The 22,787-nt window shown below is 33.3% G+C and overlaps 1 long non-coding RNA gene and 1 pseudogene across 7 annotated transcripts in view; one reads left to right on the top strand and one right to left on the bottom strand.

Moving 5' to 3' along the window:
* LOC146898250 (polyubiquitin-like) overlaps nt 1-22,787 on the top strand; it is an 86,824-nt pseudogene that overhangs the window by 18,724 nt on the left and 45,313 nt on the right. The window contains exons 3-4 of the transcript XR_015023633.1: nt 147-374; nt 13,563-13,790. The product of XR_015023633.1 is annotated as a polyubiquitin-like (transcript). The remainder of the gene's footprint in view (nt 1-146; nt 375-13,562; nt 13,791-22,787) is intronic.
* Nucleotides 2,463-12,763, bottom strand: LOC146898257 (uncharacterized). 6 transcript variants are annotated; one of them, XR_015023639.1, is made up of 7 exons: nt 12,478-12,763; nt 11,175-11,580; nt 10,730-10,939; nt 10,083-10,229; nt 9,633-9,693; nt 8,833-9,431; nt 7,724-8,110 (listed from the first exon to the last, which is right to left on the bottom strand). It is a non-coding gene; the product is annotated as an uncharacterized LOC146898257 (long non-coding RNA). The 6 variants fall into 6 exon arrangements; XR_015023636.1 differs by having other exon boundaries at nt 8,833-8,951; XR_015023638.1 differs by lacking the exon at nt 7,724-8,110 and adding an exon at nt 2,463-3,082 and having other exon boundaries at nt 8,833-9,693.

Genomic DNA, 22,787 nt, shown 5'->3' with positions numbered 1-22,787 from the left:
TTTGTTATTTTCCTATTAAATTGTTATTATCTTCTCTCTATGTATTGAATTTATACCATAGCTTTTGATATCAAATTCATCACTATTTCAAATGCCAAAAACGTGTTGTTATTGATTTCTATTTTTCGATTTATTGGCAATTGCAGATGCAAATCTATGTAAAGGGTCTAGATGGAAAGACAATGGTCCTTGACGTTAAGAGTTCATACAGGATGCCCAAAGTGAAAGAGATGATTTTCGACATGGTTGATATCCCAGTGCACGCCTAACGTCTGATCTTTGCTGGTCTGCAACTCGATGGCAACCGGACCCTTGCAGATTACAACGTCAAAAAGGAATCAACCCTCCACCTTGTCCTCCGCCTCCTTGGGGACTAGATGACCACAAAACCATCACCGATTACTACATCCAAGGGTTGGCAATTGTCCACCTTATCATTTTCTGTTGCTGGCGACCCTTATTAGTCATACAATCACCCAATAAGTAGAGAAATCATAAATTATTGATAAAATAGAGTCTTCCACTTTTTCATTTATTCATAGAGTCTTTCACTTTTGCAATTCTTATTAATGATTTGACTTTTGTTCCATTTGTTTTGTCTTGAGCTGTATATGATATTTTTAACTGGGGGGTAATTTTAGCAATTGAAGAAACATATTTACTTTTCAACAATAGGTGAAAACGTTCAGTAATTCTTACATAGAGTGACTCATGCATTACATTTTGATTGAAACATAATTTCAGTATCAAAGTATCATATGATAGATATGAGTCAAGTAACTTGAGTCCACTCACTATGTTTGAACTAAAACTGGTGAATTGTAAAGAACTTAGTCAAATATACATTACCTGAGTTATAGTCAAGTCAGATTGTTTGTGAAGAGAGAAGAATGTAAGTAAACAACGACTCTGCAACAATGCAATGTGTGGGACAGAAGATAATCGGTTAGTTTTACATAACCTGAGTTATAGTCATGTCAGATTGTTTGTGAAGAGAGAAGAATATAAGTAAACAACGACTCTGCAAAAATGCAATGTGTGGGACAGAAGATAATTGATTTATGAGAGTACGTACCATGTATGGCGACAAAGTTAGATAAAAGGATATACAATATGCCAAAAATTGTATGATACTCAGGGTTTCAATCAGGGTGTAATGTAATACTCAAAACCGTCAAATTGTTGTTTCTCATGTAAATATTTTTATGAAACTTCCTTGAGGGGGTTGCTTGCAGAGGCGGAGCCACATACAAGGTTGTGTGGGATCCTGCCTGCACAAACATCTTTAACATCCCTCACCATACTTGCAATATACTCATATTAGATTTTGCATACAAATTAAATGTGTGAATTGGAACATATCAGTATGGATTTTGCACAAAATTTATTCACTTTTATTTTGATTTCCCCATCACGCAAACAAAACATGTTACACTCTCATATATTTATTTATTTTTAAATTAAAATAACCAATTTTCATCACACCCCGCCTCACTATCTAAAAATGTCTCACATTGGTTGAAAGATGACTAGAATAAATGTTTATAAGTGGGGCAATATTCACCTCACATGCCGTTTTTGTGAGATTTTATTTCTAAATTCACCTACAATAATCTCTTTCTCTTTCTCAATGAGAAGAATGAAAACCCTACCTCCTTGTTTCATGGAACTGTAAAATCATCCACACCAACTCTCCCTATCAACAAATTTCGTGTAATAGTGCCCATACTATTCCAAATTCCTGGCTCCGTTGCTGGCTTGTAACATAAATATTCGTCCACAACTTTAAAATTCATCCACAACTTTAAATTTAGTTTTTAATCATTTTATTATGATGGAGACCACCTATGATGGAGGCCACCTATGATCTTAAACTAAGAAAATCTGATAAATGCAAGTTGTTATGCAGTCATATAACTAAACCCTTTTTTCGAGACATAGTTAGATTTACAAGGAAATAAAACTTAAATTTAGTTTATTTTTTGTGCAAGTTTTTATTAAAGGAAAGGAAATAAAAAATTAAGGCAAAAAATTATAAGTTAAAATATACATTTGGCCCCTTGACTTAGAGCTTGTTAAGCCATTCATCTGTTCTTCATCTTCTTCTTCTCTTCTAGGAAAAGGTGGGCCAAACAAATCTTTCACAAAGCTCTTGATTGATTACGAAGCTTCGATTAATATGGCTTTTCAGAACTTTCTTTAGTGGTATACACTTCTAATTCCACTGGCCACTATTTATTCTTTTTACGGTTTTATTTCACCAATTAAACATTTGTTACCGTTTATTTTATAGCTTCATTTTGGTGTCATAACTATTATTTACGTTTCCTATTCAAACATGGGACGTTTCTTTCTCTTGTTGTTCATCACTTTACTTTCTTTTCTCACAATAATCTCAACCTCTAAAGTCAAACATCTTAACCTCATCACTGATTTTCACAACTAATCAGACCATGTTACATGATAAATAAAAGCGAAAAACGATTCATCATTTTTTTAGGAAAATGCGAAGAACCATTTACAACACCTTAGATAGATTAAAATTAGATTTCACAAAACACCAGGGGGGGACAAAAATCTGACCAAGTGAAAGCAAAAAACAAACAACACTGAACAGTGTTAAAATTAAACGAAAATGTTGTTACACACAAACCCAGCGGAGCAAACAAGGAAACATACACACACCACATGTACAATGCAGCGACCACGTAGGTACATGAATTTAAATTGGAAAAAAAAAGTGAGGTGCGTGTAATTTTCTTGAGCATCAAAATAGAGATGAGCTCAAAGGAACCCGAACCCTTGAAGATCGACAAATGAACCTGACAACACAAAAGCAAATCCACACACCAACAACTCGCTACCATGAAAATATGGATACAACAAGCATCAATGACCATTAAACAATCCGAAACACAAGATGCATTCAGAACACATATCCAAGCTCTTTCGAACAAGCAATCTAAAGTCAAAAGATGATGTGGTGAAGACGGTGATGGTGGCATGGCTCCCACCACCTATCGCAATTAAGAACCCGAACCCAGAAACCAGATCCGCAACCGTGACAACCCGATGGAGAGACCTGAACACAAATCAGTTGAGACAAACCTGAAACATATCCGAACAATGCCAAATCGAAGTAAAAGAAGCGGATGTTCCCATCTGAAAGCTAATACCTATAATTTAAATTAAAATCAAAAATTCAAAAATTCTATTGTTTGTAATTTATACGCATTAGCACAATAAAAAGAGTCGACAGATTGACACGGAGTGTTCGTATGAACGCTAATAACATACATTTTGTTGAGATCTAGTAACAATGTAGCCTCAAGACCGGTGGTGTGAATGCATCGGTCTGCTACATCCCCTAAAAATAAACCCCATACGGGGTTGTTAAGCAGTCGTCGACGGTGTTTTAACCGCGGATTGCTCTGTTACTCACACTTAACCAAGGTGTGATTTTCTTTGTGTTGCTGCATTGTCGTGTTCGTCATTCTGTTTATGAGGTAAACAAAAGTTGTTGGGTTCACTATGTTGATGAGATGGCATCATCCGTTCTTTGTTTATGTATTCTTGGTCTGTTTTTTATATGGCATCGTGACTTTGTTTGTTTCATTCCTTATGTTCATTTGGTTCTGGTTGATTGGGGTTCGTTGGTTGTGGTTTTCTAGTGGGCTTCACCACGCCTTTGTTGTTGTTCCAAAATGGGTCTGGACAAGAATCTTTAGCGGTCGTCCCAATGTTCTCAGTCGTCCTTCAGGTGCGATTTTTTCAAGGTTCACTTAGTTAGAACACTGTCGTTCAACGGTGTGCTATTTTGCAGGGGTCGTCATTTTGGTTTTGTTTGGCTTTGGGGGGTTGTGTTGGTTGTGATTATTGTGGCGAGGAATTGTGTTTGTGAATGTTGAAGGGTTTGATTTTTTAATGCAGTGATGGAGTTTGAGTAAGATGAATTTTGTAGCGAAGATTGTCGTGTATCAGTTTGTACAAATCGAACGAGCTAGGTGTGACTGTTGAAAGTGATTTCAGCTTTGTCTCTCTGTTCTGGGTTTTGGCAATGACAGGGGTGTTGGTGTATGGTGTTGTGGTTTTTGTTTGGTTTTTAGGGCTGTTGTGAGGAGGTCTTGTATTGGCTTTTGTCGGACAAAGTGCCGATGTGGTGGAAGGTTGTCGTAGGGGCTGGTATGGTTGTTTCTCAATGGATTCTCGTTATGGGTTTTGTTTGCTTATTGTTTTAGAAATCATATTTATGTACTGGCTTGCGGATATGGACAAATTTTAGTGGTTTTTTAGGTTGAGGGTTGGGGCCATTGTTAATGTTCTGTGCGGTTTGGTTTGGTTGTTTTGCGCAATTGTTTGGGTGTTGTTGGTAGCTCTTTGTTGGGTTATCAATATGGCTTTTATTGTGAGGTTTTGTACATGGAATTTGCTTTGTCTGTATCTCTCTTTTTGGGTGTTCCGCCTATATACAACAATGTTGCTTTGTAAATCTTGTTTCACTTGTCTTTATTCGTCTTGAACAAGGATTTGTTATTAATAAATTTAGTCTTTTCAAAAAAAAAAAAAAAGAATATGATTGGATACTCATCTATTAAACTAAAAAAAAGTATGGAGAATTTTGTATTTTTGATGGAGTACGGAGAAGTATATTAAATAGTAGGGTTAATTATGTTTCTAGTCCCTATAAAATAGCGACCTTATAAGTTTAGTCCTTACTTAATTTTAATAGCATTTTTAGTCCCTAATTTTGTTTTTCTGCACTGAGTATTAGTCCCTACTCAATTCAAATTTGTTTAATTTATGCTTAAACTCTTAAATTTTTGAACAATTTTTTGCAGACATGTTTAGAACATTACTAAAAGTTCCTCTGCAAAAAATTATCGCAAAATTTGATTTCTACATCCAGATTTTATTACTTTTTATCTTTAACTTTTGTCGTTTTAAAAAATTCATATTTAATTCATTTCATGTCAGAAAATTCTAAATTTTAGTAAACGAACCTTTCATAGTGTTCTAATCTTATCTCAAAAAAATCGTTCAAAAATTTAAGAGTTTAAGGATAATTAATCAGACTCTGTTTTAGCAGGGACTAAAATTATAAGTAAATTTTTTTTATAGGGACTAAAAATGCTATTAAAATTAAGTAAGGACTAAACTTACAAGGTCGCTATTTTATAGGGACTAGAAACATAATTAACCCTAAATAGTATAAATTAATTATATATATTTTTTTGAGGGAAGTATAAATTAATTATAATTATATTAAATAGTATAAATTATTTAATAGACAATAGTATAAGTTAATTAATAATCAACAAAAAGACATTAATTAATAACGGATAACTCATTGTTATTTATTTATTTATTTATTTTTTTGCGAAGCCCAAGCGTATATGTGACCATATTTTGCTTCAAATAAGGTTTGTTACATTCGACAGAGACATTCTTAAAATAGGCAGCCACCAAAAGCACACATCGGTAGCAACGTGATTATGTCTATATTTTCTTGTTTCTTTGTGAGTATTTTGTTTTAATAGCTTGATTTTATTGTACTAGAAGAACGTGATTATGCTTTACTCAAAAACTTGATTTTGATATGTATTTGTTTTTTTGATCACTGTTAGCCAAAAGATGAAAGGAAGACATGCAACAAAGACAGTGAAGAAATCGTTAATTCCGTAACAGATGTTAGTAAGAACAGCTCCGTTCCTCTTATAATTTCCAACCCTAAATTGATTGAGTGCTGCAATTGTTATCAACCCTTAACGATTCCCGTTTTTCAGGTATGCATTTGTTTTGTTTTATTTCATAATTTATTTTCTATATTTGAGAAGACTTAATCTGATGTCATGCTTCTGATCATTAAATTTGATACTTTTTTCTAGTATATTTCAAGATTGTTATCAATAGTTTCTGCTATACACTTATCCCTTAAGTGCGTCCGTTGTGTTGTCACGTCCATGAATAGACATTTAGAGGGTGACCCAAGTGGTAGATAACGGTGATCTGGTAATAGGCGACCCAACAAATTTTCGAATTTGGACTTACTCAATACCCCATTTATATACCTTTATTTAAGCTTTATTTCATCAAATGTGAGATTCTTAGGGTGTGTTTGGATTGAGGGTTTGGGAGGGGATGGGAGGGGGGAGAGTTTACTTTTCATTTTTAAATTACGGACACTATGTAATGTTTTATAAAAAGTTAACATAATAACATGATAAACAATCATATAATACTTCAATCACACTTAAATTATTTTAGAAAAACTTGTTATGTAGCCCGTAATTTAAAAACGAAAAGTAAACCCTCCCCTCCCTTCCCCTCCCAAACCCTCAATCCAAACACACTCTTAACAAGTAAATCACTTTAGAAGATAAAGTAAGTATTGTCAGCTGTTAATCACAAAATTAAGGATAAATATTAGAGGTACATCATAACAATCAAGAGTTTTTAAATTAATGAAGCTTGATTTCTTCACTTTAGAGGAGCCAAATTCCTCTAAAAAAAAATGGCATTACTTGCCCCATCATCTTATGCGGCGTTGTAGGCAGTAGAAAAGAATGGGGACCACTTACGTAGAAAAGAAGAAAGATGCATAACAAATGAGGTCTAGTAGTAAAAAAAGTGGGCATGATGATGATGAATAAATGGCAAGAGATAGTGATTTATTTAAGGAATCACTTTCATTTATTTTAAATGCTTCGATGAGTTAATTTAAGCCGTATAGACTTAAGACTTGTTTGCTTTACATTGGGTTTGAAGATTAGTAACAATGAACTTTGATAAATAATTATGAATGTCTTGAATATTGTATATCCTTCTATTTTTGAGATTTTATATGTGCATGGTACGAACTTCTTGTATTTTTCCATAAACTTTGATATCTATACTGTCAACGCATTTTTGGTGCCAGCTACTGTCAGTCATTGAGTACATAGATTTTAAGAAGAATAAACTTAGTATGATTAGCTTTGTTGGTTATACTTTTGATCGCATAACTTGCTAACAGGCCTTATAAAGAAATGTCTTACTTTATTTTATTATAGCAATTGGTTCAAAGTCGAATTTGATGGTTTTGTTTTTTTGCTGTAATACAGTGTGATAATGGTCATGTTGTCTGCTCTACTTGCTGTCCTAATCTTCGGAACAAGTCTCGCAAGTGCTCATTGTCCATCAGCTCTAAACGTTGTGAAGCCATTGAGAATCTATTGCGATCTATTGAAATGCCATGTCCGAATGCAAAATATGGTTGCAGGGTGAAAAATAGGTTCATTAGGCAGAGGGATCATGAAGACGAATGCATCCATAAGCCATGTTACTCACTACAAGAAAATAACAGATTTACTACGAAACAAATCGTAGCTAATGCACAGCTAATTTATAGCAAAACTTATTTACCTACCATTTAGTTGTGATTTAGCTGTCATACTGGCCGTAGCATGGATTGGGCGGCAAATAGCCTATCAAAATATTTCCTAGCGAATTGGCAACTAATATTTTGAATTGCCTAGCTATTTTCAAACTAATACCTAGCAAAATGCTATTCAAAATTTAAGTTTCGTAACTATCTGGCTAGGATGTTACTGCAAAAATTTTGAAGTAAATCTCTAGCCGCAAGTACCTAGCAATTTCGTAGTATCTTCCTAGCTATTTATATTTTATAATTTGATTATTTCAGTGTATCTAATCAAAAAGTGATTAAGCTAGATTGTGAAAAATATACTTAAAATGTCGATAAATAGTCATTGATTCAAAATCACTAATTATTAGTGTACGCTTGCACTATTCATAACGGAAATAAACATACTACACATGTTCTTTAGAACTAACAGACATTTTTCAATCCGCTATAATACATAACAACGTAGCAGAAAATAATCGAAGACAAAAGTTTACACTCTAAACCACGGAGACGAGCCATAGCACAACTTCTGTCCTTTCACAACTTGTCCTCCAACGAGATCTTCATCCTTGATGCTGCAAGTTTATCAAAGTGCCTCTGAGATGGTAAGCACATAACAAGGCATATTCACTAACCTTGACCATTTTAGTTCCTTTGTCAACAACAAGAGCCTGAATGTCCTTTCATCACCAATCTTTCAACAAACTGTATAATAGAAAGCATCAGCTTAAACATTACCAATGAGTTGTTAACGTCTGCCTTTGAATTAAAAGTTTTAGAATAATCCGGGTCTCCAATAGCAGTGTTTCAATGTGCAGTGCAAGGTCTGAGATATAGGGTAATCTAATAGATGGAGGGAGGAAGATAAAATAGATAGCATTACGAGCAACAACCATAAAACATAATCTCATAAGGTCATGGATATCAAAAACTAGAGATAAATCTCCACCCTTGTAGTGTAGTATAAATCATTCTTTAAATCAGAAATTAAGTTTTTATACATAAACATAGGAATGAATACTAACACGTCAACGCAAAAGGCTACAGGAGCTAGCAACAATAACAGAAATTGAGATTTTAAATCAGAAAACAATACTATTACCTTAAAAGCAAAAGCTAATGTTCCTCTGCTATAGCAGCTAGCAACATTAACAGAAATTGAGATTTTTAAACAAAAACATGAATGAATTGATATTTTTATAAAAATTGATGACAGACCTTACACAGTTGCACAGAGATGCATATATGCAAGAGAATTGGGTACCGTTGGTTTAAAACATTCTTCATATATAGAAAAAGGCTTTGTTGGTTCGATTGAAAACATCTAAAGAAGAGCATTTCTAAATAAAGGAAATAAGGTAAGTAAGCTTTTGTTATTTTTCATTATAGTAAAACGATCTACTAATTGCAAGAGCATAAAACATTACCTGCTATTATATAATGCTCCTTGCTTCAACAAGTTGAGCTTCAAGCTCAAGTTCCTTCTCGGTAGCTGGACCACACTACAAAAATTGTCACAAATATCTTTATCTATCTATCCTCCAATCTGTAAAAATGAAACTGATGAATATACAGAAGTGCACATAACAGCCCCAAAAAATAACCAGAACAGGGATCACATTCTAGATCAATAAATCAGCCACTACAACTGCAAAACTTGTTGAAATCAGAACCAAGAATGTAGGAGGCTTTTCTTATAACTTTCTGAAGAAATGCAACCTTCAGCTTAGCAACTCAACCAACCAGACATACAGAACTTAAAACATTTTTCTGAACTGTTGAAGCAATAACAATGTTAGAGCATAGGATTTCTGCAATACAAGTTCAGAAAATTAAAACAGTTCACTCTACATGTCTCCATCCCAATCCCTAAACAGTTCACTGTATGTTGTGACTATCTAAGCAGTAACGACAGACAACTAATTCAGTTCGCAACTCTCTACATTGGTCTTAATCTAAATACAAAGCTATAACAGTTCACTGTAAGTTGTGACCGCCACACTCTGATTGACTGTCATTAGTGTTCCTGCGGAAGACTTATGAATAAGTCAGCTAAGAGCGTTGTCTTTTTCTAAACTCCTAGACAAAGAAAAAGTAATCAATCCTGTTGAGTAACATTCTGGTAAGGTAAACTGCACGGTTCGGACCATCAGTAGACAACTACCATAACATGATATATGAGAACCAAGAACTAAAAATTGCAAGGACTAAATTTTGTCACATCTACCTTTAAATATTCCATCTCTATTTGATATTGAATTTAGCTTGTTTGAATTCCCACATGTTACCTGACAAATACAAACAAAACAATTAGGAAATATCTATTAACAAAGTTTGAATAGATTGACTGAAATATCTGCATTCCATGGTGTGCACAATCAAAAGTTTCCATTAGTTAGTGAAAATGAGTAAAAATATTACATAGATACTCTAAATATTCATTCAGTACTATTTGGCTAGTTTACCACACACCCACACACACACACACACACACCCACTCCGGTGTACCTCGCAGTAATGGTAGCAATATATTTTTCTTATCCAAACAGTCTCACAAGTACTTATCCAAGTATATATGGTCAAATAGTCTCCCGACCCAAAAAGCATCATAACTTCAAAAATAAAATGAACGAACACAAATGTATCAGAGAATGATGATAAGCAGAATGATAGGTACCTTGGGAAAGAATTCGATTAGACCTTCAGGGATAAGAATGACCCCATAGATATAATAAGATTCGACTCTTTTACAGATAAGATCTGCAATGTAGTAATCTGCAATGTAGTATGTGACATTTCACAATGTTAGCTTCTTTGTAGCAGCCTGTAACGCATAAAACCAAGAATGAGCATGTAGATGATAATATAGTTACATATAGCTTATTATTTTCTTTTGCCACGCCACAAAGGTTTAGCATGATTAATAATCTGGATAGTTTGTTATAGACAAATATTTATCAATTGTTATTTTTCAATGACAAATTAATATTGAAGACAAAGACACAAATATAAGTATTGCAATGCCAACTCGACAACTTGAAATTGACAGCTTTTATTCTACTTTGTTGAATCAGAAAATGTCTAATGGGATACTATATAATGTGAAATTTATAGTTGCATAGCATACACGGACATATTATTTGACACTGGACACGCTTATAATCTGAAGTGTCAGTGCTAAATAAAGGTCTCGAATTTGAGTCGTGGAATAAGTCTCTTATAAATTCAATTTAAGACTACCTACAGTAGACCTAAAATGGTTCTGACAACCTTTCTAGGACCTTTTCATGACAGATCGGTAAAACAGGAAGAATAAGTTATTACCTGCAGATGACGATATTTCTTGCGGCGAACATCCATTATGAGACCATCTTCAGTCCCAGCTGTTACCTCGAGTTCTTCGTCAGGAAAGCTCTCCTTTTCAGTGACAAGACTGTGAAAGTCGAAATCCATCTTCCAGTCTGATTGTCATGATAAATGGAAATCTTATCCTCCAAGTTAACTCCACGGTATATACCAATAGTGTTGTCCAGGCTACATCAAGAGATAACATCAACTCAATCCATCAAATTCACAACAATTAAAAATACCCAGCTCAATATAATTATGAATCACAACAAAAAATGGAATCTAGTTAACACGCTAAGTCGCTAACTACAGTTATCAAATAACAGTAAGTACCAGGCCACATGAGTAAGCATATTCACATTGTAATTCATTTTAAGTATGGAGAAATAGTGGTATGAAGAATGAAACAAAGACCTCATACCTTGTAGTGGCAAGGCTGCATCCAGAAGGAGAAAAATGGGCTGATTGCACAAACCTTTTGTGAGTTAATGTCCTCAGGGATGTGTGCTTAGGCCTCCTAATAGATCACAAATCCCAGGTACATGCAGTTCCATCGGAGGAACTGGTAGCTACAATATGAGGGATTTGCGGGTTGAAATCTATTGTATTAATCCTAGCTTCACGTAAATCCCATTGAGATGAACATTTTCCTATCCTGTTATCCCAAACAGACAGACCCCGGAACCCTCGGCAAAATATAAACAGTTTGCCTCATTCTTTGGCTGTGAGAGGGCATATATACTGTTTTCACCGTTGACTACCATATCAAATATTTCCTTCTCAGCATCCATCAATCGAATAAGTCCATCGTAACAACTTGTGTATATCTGCATACAAATCAATGATCACAGTATCAGACAATTCTGCTACTTACAAAAAATATGTAAGGGTATGTTTGGATGAAGGTTTTTGGAGGAAAATGCTTATTTTCCTTTTCTAAATTATAGAAACTATAAAAATGAAATCATTGAGATTGAATTGTTATATAATCATCTATCATATTAGTCATTCAAATTCATATAAAAAATCAAATATATATCAAAATATAGACTCAATTCTTCAAAACACTCCATGCAAACATACTATAAGCAAAAATAACTAACTGTTTCATCAATTTTTTTAGGGGAATTGTGAGCGAGAGAGTTAGAATCAGAGCCTTTGGAATCTGGTGGAATACCTCTGGTTCCAACCTCCACAGCGTGATGGAAAATCATCTTCTCATGTAAATACATTCAACAGAAGTGCTTGATATAATCATAGATACGGAGGAATGAATTGAAGTAGAAATCGAAATGATACTTCATAGATTTTTAAATATAAAAAAACAGAAGTGCTTGATATAATCACAATGTTTGATATGATTATTGATGCAAGAGTCACAATAACATGTCAGTATTTTAATCAAACAGATGATGTGCAGTCCTTAAATCCTCAAATTCAAACGCAAACACCACAAATCTAAATCAACACCTAGTAGTAAATCTAAATCAACGCATATTAGAGCACCAATTCCAAATGCCAATGAACAAAATCAACAATATACTAAAAAAACACTTAAGAGCAACGATTTCAATCATAGAGAACAAAATACACTTACAGAGAAATAGAAGTAATATACAATTGAATGCATTAATGACAAAAAAAACTTAGGAATCAAAGAAAAACCTAGCGATAAGTTGGAGAACGAATCATAGAAGAAAATTCAATAGGAATCAAATACGAACCTGGAGAGAAAACAGAAGAATGCGTTGTAGATGACGATAATTCAGATCGGTGAGATTCGTGAATCGAAAATTTGAACCGAGATCGGAGACGCGGCATCGGAGAAATTTGAAGTTCTCACCATGGAGCTGAGAGATCGGGAGACGGAGCGTGATAAATCAGTGGTAGACGGTGGTGATCGATGAGGGAGACGGTGGCGATCGGTGACGGGAGCAAAACACGTTATCGCTGAGAGTGTGGTACATTTCTGAGAGCACGTGAGTTTGGTGCGTTTCTCCAATGTGTTTTGACAAAATGAATAGTTGAAAAATTAATTTGTCAAAAAAAAAGTCAATAAAATAAATTAAGGTCAAATGGTAGCTACTAAATTTGATATTAACTACCATTCAGTTTGGCCACAAATTAATGGTAGCCAATGTCATATTTTCTTGTAGTGACTGTCCCTTTTCAGGATGTGACTTTGTTGAATCATCAAAAGTGTTGTCTATGCATTTTTGCCATAAACACGGGGATTCACAAATCAAATTTTCTTATGGTCAATCCTTCGTTATCTCCTTGAAGTCTAATGATGAAACCATTGTTCTTCGAGAGGAAAATGATGACAAACTATTTATTCTCAATAATAGTACTACGTTGTTAGGAAATGCTGTCAATATTTGCTGCTTTGGTCCAGACGCTTCTGAGTCTGAGTATAGTTACGATATGTTGGCTACGTCTCAGATATGTAAACTGAAATTACACTCTTTTGCCAAGAATGTCCAACGGGTTACTTTAGCAAATCTTTCATCAGAGTTCCTTGTGATTCCATTTGGTTCTTCTGAACCTCTCAAGTTAGAAATTTGCATAACTTGCGCAACCCCCATGGTACCTTCTATATCCTTTTCTATGCTTTGTTATTTTCCTATTAAATTGTTATTATCTTCTTTTTATGTTTTCAATTTATACCCTAGCATTTGATCTCAAATTCATCACTATTTCAAATGCCAAAAAAGTGTTGTTGTTGTTTTCTATTTTTCTATTGTTGATCAATTCCTTAAATATCAGTCTTAAATTTTGTTGTATTGTTTTATTGGCAATTGTGGTGCAGATGCAAATATTTGTAAATGGTATAGATGGAAAGACAAAGGCCCTTAAAGTTAAGAGTTCATACAGGATGCCCAAAGTGAAAGAGATGATTTTTGACAATGATGGTTTCCCAGTGCACGACCAACGTCTGATCTTTGCTGGTATGCAACTCGATGGCAATCAGACCCTTGCCAATTACAACATCACAAATGAAGCAACCCTCCACCTTGTCCTCCGCCTCCTTGGGGACTAGATGACCACAACACCATCACCGATTACTACATCCAAGATTTGGCAATTTTCCACCTTATCATTTTCGTCGTTGGCGACCCTTAGCATGCATACAATCACCCAATAAGTAGAGAAATCATAATTTATTGATAAAATAGAGTCTTCCACTTTTGGATTTATTCATAGAGTCTTTCACTTTTTTGCATTTCTTATTAATGATTTGACTTTTGTTCCTTTTGTTTTGTCTTGAGCTGTATATGATATTTTTTAACTGGGGCCTGATTTTAGCAATTGAAGAAACATATTTACTTGAAAACGTTCAATAATTCTTACATAGAGTGACTCATGAATTATATTTTGATTGAAACATAATTGCAGCATCAAAGTATTATATAATCAATACGAGTCAAGTAACTTGAGTCCACTCACTATGTTTGAAATAAAATTGGTGAATTGTAAAGAACTTAAGATTTATATGTGATTTGAGTAAGTCAAATCTACATAACCTGAGTTAGAGTCAAGTCAGATTGTTAGTGAAGAGAGAAGAATATCAGTAAACACAACGACCCTGCAAAAATGGCGACAAAGTTAATCGATTCATGAAAGAGAATGTTTCATGTATGGCGACAAAGTTGTAATAAAAGGATTTGGAGTCCCTATACAATATGCCAAAAATTGATTTAGAGGTTGGTTTGTCAGAGTCATCTAAACATAGTTGTTTCAATTATGGTGTAATACTCAAAACTGTCAAATTGTTGTTTCTCATCCAAATATTTTTATGAAACTTCCTTGAGGGTTGCTTGTAACATAAATATTTGTATTTAAAAATATTCTTATATCCAAATATTTTTATGAAACTTTAAATCTAATTTTTTTTATGATGGAGGCCAACTATGATCATAAACAAAGAAAATCAGACAAATGCAAGTTGTTATGTAGTCAGATAGCTAAACCCTTCGTATGTGTCATAATTTGGTTTACAAGGCAATAAAAACTTAAATTTGATACATCAATTTTACAATAAGATTTAAAATGATATAATTAGAATCAATTTTATTAGTTTATTTTTTGTCCAATATTTATTAAAGGAAAGGGAAAAAAATTAAAGCTACTCAAAACTGTCAAATTGTTGTTTCTCATCCAAATATTTTTATGAAACTTCCTTGAGGGTTGCTTGTAACATAAATATTTGTATTTAAAAATATTCTTATATCCAAATATTTTTATGAAACTTTAAATCTAATTTTTTTTATGATGGAGGCCAACTATGATCATAAACAAAGAAAATCAGACAAATGCAAGTTGTTATGTAGTCAGATAGCTAAACCCTTTGTATGTGTCATAATTTGGTTTACAAGGCAATAAAAACTTAAATTTGATACATCAATTTTACAATAAGATTTAAAATGATATAATTAGAATCGATTTTATTAGTTTATTTTTTGTCCAATATTTATTAAAGGAAAGGGAAAAAAATTAAAGCAAAAGATTAACATTTGGCCCTATGACTTATAGCTTGTTTGGCCAATCATCTTCTTCTCTTCTAGGAAAAGGTGGCCCAAACATATTTTTCATAAATCTCATGATTGATTATGGAGCTTCAATTCTATTCTATGCATAATAAAAATGAACAACAGGTTAAGTTGTTTGAATAGAGACAAGTTGTCGATAAATCATAGACAAGTTCAAATAGAGACAACATTAATATTCATGACCTTAAACATAAATTTCAACGACAAGAAAAATGTTCAAAAGGGTGTGTTTCCCGTTTTAATAAATACTTTAACTTATAAAATCACCAAAATATCAATAATAACGATAACTAAAATAAGTGATAGTGGTCGTTATTAACTCATAGTTATGACGAATCAACTAAGTTTGCTCTCTAACCACTCATGACGAAGCATGTGAAGCGTCCCAAAGCACAAACCCTATTCCCAACATACTACCAAAAAGCACTTGTGAGGTATGAGGAAGCTTTGGTTTGAAATGAAGAATTTTTCTCAAGGGAATATGGATGATGAATTGTTTTTATTTGTCTTGTGTAAATTGAAATGGAAGAAAAAAAAATGAAAAAGAGAATGAAGAAGCTTCTCGTATGAGAAAAAGAAAGGAAAAAAGAGATATGTGGAAAGTGACTGAAAAGGTTTTGGGTAGGGTTCAGTGGATTTTCTTTGGTTTTATTTCATTTGTTTTCATTCTATTTTATTTTATTTTATTTAAAAATGAAACGGCGTGTTTCATATTTTTTTTTTAAGATCATCTAATAATATAATAGATTATGATTTTCCTCAAAAAAAATATAATAGATTATGATTGGATACTTATGTATTAAACTCAAAAAAATGTTTAGAAATCCTAGCTCAACTGGCAAATACCAAAATTGCAAGGCTGGACGTCGTGACCCGAGTTCGAACCCGGGACCTCACAGTTGTGTGTGAGTTTAATTTCAGTGGATTACCACTTCATCTAAGACCAACAAAAATAAATTCAAAAAAATGTGTGCAGAATTTTTTGTTTGATGGAGGATGGAGAAATATATTAAATAGTATAATTTTTTTTTGAAACAAAATATTATAAATTAATTAATAATCAACAAAAACACATTAATTAATAACGGATAACTCATGTTTGTGTTTTTTATTTTTTTCGAAGCCCAAGCGTATGTCGCAAGATTTTGCTTCAACTAAGGTTTAGTTTTTTTGTTTTTGAACAGCCACATATATTAAGCCAACACAGTCCTCTCAAGGAGAGAACAAAACGTAACAGACCCCCTGAACCTGAACAAGCAGGGAAAGAAACCAAGAGACCTCCAAAAACAGTTCTGCACTGCCGCTGCCTACAAAAACAGCACACAGCAGAAACCGAAAATAAGGTTTAGAAATAAGGTTTTGTTACATTCGACAGAGCCATTCTTTAAAAAAGGGAGCCGCCAAAAGCACCAAAGGACACATCGGTCGCAACGTGATTATGCCTATATTTTCTAGTTTCTCTGTGAGTCTTTTGTTTTAGTATCTTGATTTTATTGTACTACAACAACGTTATTATACTTAACTCAAATACTTGATTTTGATTATGTATTTGTTTTTTTAATCACTATTAGGCAAAAGATGAAAGGGAGACATGCACCAAAGACAGTGAAGAGATCATTGATTCCGTACAAGATGTTAGTAAGAACAGCTCCGTGCCTTTTATAATTTTCGACCCTAAATTGCTCGAGTGCTGCAATTGTTATCAACCCTTAACGATTCCCGTTTTTCAGGTATGCATTTGTTTTATTTTATCTGTTATTTTCTATATCTGAGAAGAGTTACTCTGTTGTCATATATGTAATATGTTTCTGGTCATTAAATTTGATACTTTTTCTATTATATTTCAAGATTGTATTCAATAGTTTCCACTATACACTTTTCCCTTAAGTGCGATGTGAAACTCCGTTGAGTTGTAACGTCCATGAATGGACATTTGGAGGGTGACCCAAGTGGCTGATAATGGTGATCTGTTAATAGGCGACCCAACAAAATTTCGAATTTGAGTTGTACCTTACTCAATACCTCATTTACACACACACACACACACACACACACACACACCCCCTATACTTGAGCTTTATTTCATCAAATGCGAGACTCATAACAAGTAAATCACTTTAGAAGATAAAATAAGTATTATCAACTGTTAATTAAAAAATTATGGATAATATTAAAGGTATGTTGGAAATATTAAGAGTAAACTAGAATTGAGAGAGTGTTAAGGAAAGATAGAAGAGAGTTGTTGTTGTGCCGTGGCCAAAACCACTGCCCTGAAAGCAAAATTCCGGTGGACCTCTAGTGCAACCCAATATCCGGTTTTGCTCCCCAAGGTTTACACAACTACGTGTCTGAACTCGTGCACTACTCGAGGCCAACACGTTGGAGCTTCACAAACAATGCCCAGAATAATTATAGAAGAACAATAGAAAAGAAAGGACTGAATTGATAATATATAGTGAAATTGATATTCTATCCTATTTCCCACGCCAATGTTCCCATACCACTCCCTTATATGAATTGTGCAAGTGGTCTTATACTCAAAGAATATCTCATATTACCGTTCTCACTTCTCATAGCAAAAGCAATAGAATTAATGGCCATGAAGGCCTAAGAACGGTTGGGTTATTTTTATAACCGTAAGCAAATTCAACCAAATGGTTATGAGGTTTTAAGGAGACATAATTTTGCAGGAGTAAAAAGGACACTTGATTGTCATTAAATCCTACAATCCCCCACTAATGGCAATCAAAGAAAGACAATGAAAATGAATAGAAATTTGGACATGGAAAAAAAATATAACTCTGGGCAAGGAAAGGTTTTTTCATGCTTAAGTGTTAATGTCACGAGGATTGAATTAACACGTAGTGAAATGAGGCAACACCTTAAACCTATAAAGTGAAATTACTCTTGAACTTAATAGATTTTAGATGAGACCCCCACAACACGCACTTTTACCTTTAAAATTGTGATAGCTCCGCGATAATTAATTATGTCATAATTAAGACCTTTATCACCTTGGGTCGCTCATGAGTGCTCTAGAAAGATTGCCCAAGTCTTTCATAGAAGGTGGTCTAAGCCTTCACACTCAAGTAGGTAAATTCATCAAGTGCGTCTCAAAAGCACCACCATAAAAGGCTATGAATTTATTAAGAACATAAAAAAATCTTCAACCTCAAATTTAACAAGCGGCGAGTCCATCAAGTCCGTCTCATAAGGACCACCCAAAAAATTAGGGCTATGAACTCATTTAAGAGCTAAAAGCTCAACCTCACATTAAGCACTACCACACGCCATAGGGATGAAAAATGTAGTGCATATAGGAGTATTCATATGGCTTTGTTTGACCACGAATTGGGTATCCACCATATTTTCCTCCACTCAAGGCTTTATATTCATCCCCCTCGAAGTATCCAGGACAACTTTCCTGGGTAATCCTTTCACATAAGGATCTTAAGTTTTTTTTTTTCTTCTTTTTCTCACTTCTCATATAGTGAGATAACATTATTTTTAATTCTTTTCACAAAAGGATTTGTGTCGTCTCTTATAGACACTATTATTAGTCACATAACTTATAGTTTGTGTTCACAAAATATTTAGAAGGTGTGGATCTCCTCAATAAAAGTATCCCATTCACAGAAACTCTTTCAACTATTATGCTTCTTGACCTGCAAATTCAAGAGCTGTGATTTTTGATTTCAATATTTGCATTATTTATTTCCAAGAATCATCACATCATCATGAAATAAATTTGTGCTTTGCAAATTAAAGGAACTTACCTCATCCTTATTTGAGATCCAATTCACTAAAATCCTTCTAAGATAGACAATCATCAAAATATAATATCCAAAATACTCTTTAAATATTTTGGAAAACATAATTGACCATTCAAATAATAACCATTGAAATCATGAGTTTATATACTCAATCTATTCATTATACCACATGCAATATCATGTATAATATAATTCACAAAATACATAACATAGTCAATTATCTCAATTATCTCACACTCAAATTGAGAGATTATCATTTAAAATTTCACTTGCTATCTATGAGATTGCTACCTTAAGGCATATTCACTATTTTCAAACCATATTTACCATGTAATTTAGTTCACTTCTAATGCCTTATTTTTATTTTAAGTAACAATAAAATAGCATTGGTTAACCCTTTCCTTTAAAAACAACATTGGTTAACCCTAGCATATTCATAGATAGTGAAATTATCTTAAGCATAGCTTTTTATTCATAATTTATCAACATCTTCTACTCTTGCTAAAAGGGGAAAATAATACAATCTATGTCATTTTTCTCTAATACTTTTACTTCCATTTTGGTCCAACAATTTCAATACTTTGGACCCAATTAAAAATAATAAGACTAGAAGCAAAACTAATTAACATCATTTACCAAATTAAGGAAAATTCTCATAGCCCCCACATTTTAAAAATTTAGGTAAGGAGAATAACTTTTCTACCTTATATATATATAACCATCCCACACATATAAGAGAAAGTTAAACATAAATTATATGAATAAATAAATTCATCAACAATACATCAAATGTATAACTTTCTCATCAACAAGACATCAAATGCATAAACTAGTTCATGCATAAGAGCACACTCCAAATATCACAATATTTATAGACAATATAATCAGTCACAACTAGACTCATTCCCACATGCACAATTTATTTTATTTTTCTTAAAATTCTGAAATGGAGAAACTTCCAATTATTGTCGCATTCAGCTCCATGACAAGATCAATAAAATATTCAGAAATATGTAAGAGAATTTTTCTAAAAAAAATAGGTAATCAAATTTGTTCTCTACAATACGTAAAAATCTCACAAAAATTGGTTTTGTAGATTTTCAACCAAAAACATAACAAGGTATACTTTTTCCATGAAAGCTTCAAGTTTATGAACCACTATATTACCCTATAAAAATTTCACATAATATTTTGAAGCTATAATCAATACTTCCTCGGTATAACTTTTCATATAAATATTTCTATAATTATTCACCGATAGAAAAATATTTAAATCATTTCTTTTAATCATGGATATAAAAAATATTTCTATGATTATGTCAACATCTATATGCATAAACATCTTTGAGTATGAGGCTTACTTGAACTCCAACATCATCATTTTTTCCTCAAATTAGACAACGATTTATTTGAACTCTCACCCGCAATGTTCTTTACCATCCATTTGATGAGGGCACCGAGTGATCTTTCCATGCAATTCGAACCAACATGATACATAGTAAATCAGAACGTTAATATTTCCAAATATAATTAAATAAATAAAAATAATTTTGCTTTCAGATTGTTGGAAATATTAAGAGTAAACTAGAATTGAGAGAGTGTTAAGGAAAGATAAAACCACTGCCCTGAAAGCAAAATTCCGGTGGACCTCTGGTGCAACCCAATATCCGGTTTTGCTCCCCAAGGTTTACACAACTACGTGTCTGAACTCGTGCACTCGAGGCCAACACGTTGGAGCTTCACAAACAATGCCCAGAATAATTATAGAAGAACAATAGAAAAGAAAGGACTGAATTGATAATATATAGTGAAATTGATATTCTATCGTATTTCCCACGCCAATGTTCCCATACCACTCCCTTATATGAATTGTGCAAGTGGTCTTATACTCAAAGAATATCTCATATTACCGTTCTCCACTTCTCATAGCAAAAGCAATAGAATTAATGGCCATGAAGGCCTAAGAACGGTTGGGTTATTTTTATAACCGTAAGCAAATTCAATCAAATGGTTATGAGGTTTTAAGGAGACATAATTTTGCAGGAGTAAAAAGGACACTTGATTGTCATTAAATCCTACAAGGTACACCATAACAATGAAGAGTTTTTAAATTAATGAAGCTTGACTTTCTCACTTTAGAGGAGCCAAATTCCTCTAAAAAAATGACATTACTTGCCCCATCATCTTATGCGACGTTGTAGGCAGTAGAAAAGAATGGGAACTACTTACACTGAAAAGGAAAATGATGCATAACAAATGAGGTCTAGTAGTAAAAAGAGTAAGCATGATGATGATGAATAAATGGTTAGAGATAGTGATCTATTTAAGGAATCACTTTCATTTATTTTAGATGCTTTGATGAGTTACTTTAAGCCTTATACAATGAATTTTGATAAATAATTATGAATGTCTTGAATGTTGTATATCCTTCTATTTTTGAGATTTTATATGTGCATGGTACTACATTCTTGTAGTTTTCCATAAAATTTGATATCTATATTGTCGTAGCAATTTTGGTACGAGCTACTATCAGTCATTGAGTATATAGATTTTAAGAAAAATAAACTTAGTATAATTAGCTTTGTTGGTTATACTTTTGATCACATAACTTGCTAACAAGCCTTAAAAATATATGTATTACTTTATTTTATCATAGCCATTGGTTAAAAGTCGAATTTGATGGTTTTGTTTTTCTGCTGCAATACAGTGTGATAATGGTCATATTGTTTGCTCTACTTGCTTTCCTAAACTTTGGAGCAAGTGTCACAAGTGCTCATTGTCCATCAGCTCTAAACGTTGTAAAGCCATTGAGAATCTATTGCGATCTATTGAAATGCCATGTCCGAATGCAAAATATGGTTGCAGGGTGAAAAATACGTACCTTAGGCAGACAAATCATGAAGAAGAATGCACCCATAAGCCCTGTTCCTGTCCCTTTTCAGGATGTGACTTTGTTGAATCATCAAAAGTGTTGTCTATGCATTTCAGCCATAAACACGGGGATTCTCAAATCAAATCTAAAGTGGAGAAAAATAGGCACATTAAGCTTACGCGAACTCATGTTTTTTTTGCAAAGCACAGGCATATGTGGCCATATTTTGCTTCATATAAGCTTAGTTACATCCGACAAAGACATTCATTAAAAAAGGGCACTGCCAAATGCGCCAAAGTACACATCGGTAGCAACGTGATTATGCCTATAATTTCTAGTTTCTCTGTGAGTATTTTGTTTTAATAGCTTAATTTTATTTTACTAGAACAACGTGATTATGCTTTACTCAAAAACATGATTTTGATTATGTATTTATTTTTTTAATCACTATTAGGCAAAAGATGAAATGGAGACATGCAACAAAGACTATCAAGAGATTGTTAATTCCGTAAAAGATAGTAAGAACAGCTCCGTTCCTCTTGTGATTTCCAACCCTAATTTGCTTGAGTGCTGCAATTGTTTTCAACCCTTAAAGATTCCCGTTTTTCAGGTATGTATTTGTTTTATTTGATTTCATAAGTTATTTTCTATACCTGAGAAGAGTTAATCTGATGTCATATATGCAATAAGCTTTTGGTCATTAAATTTGATACCATTTTCTAGTATATTTCAAGATTGTATTTAATATACACTCCTCCCTTAAGTGCTATGTGAAACTCCTTTGTGTTGTCACGTCTTTGTGTTGTCACGTCCACGAATAGACATTTGGAGGGTGACCT

This window comes from Medicago sativa, chromosome 8 (genome assembly GCF_051527215.1).
Source record: "Medicago sativa cultivar Bolivia chromosome 8, Bolivia_mono, whole genome shotgun sequence".
Lineage (NCBI taxonomy): Eukaryota > Viridiplantae > Streptophyta > Magnoliopsida > Fabales > Fabaceae > Medicago > Medicago sativa.
The sequence above is the reverse complement of the archived record's forward strand: the minus strand, read 5'-3'. Positions and strand labels throughout refer to the sequence as shown.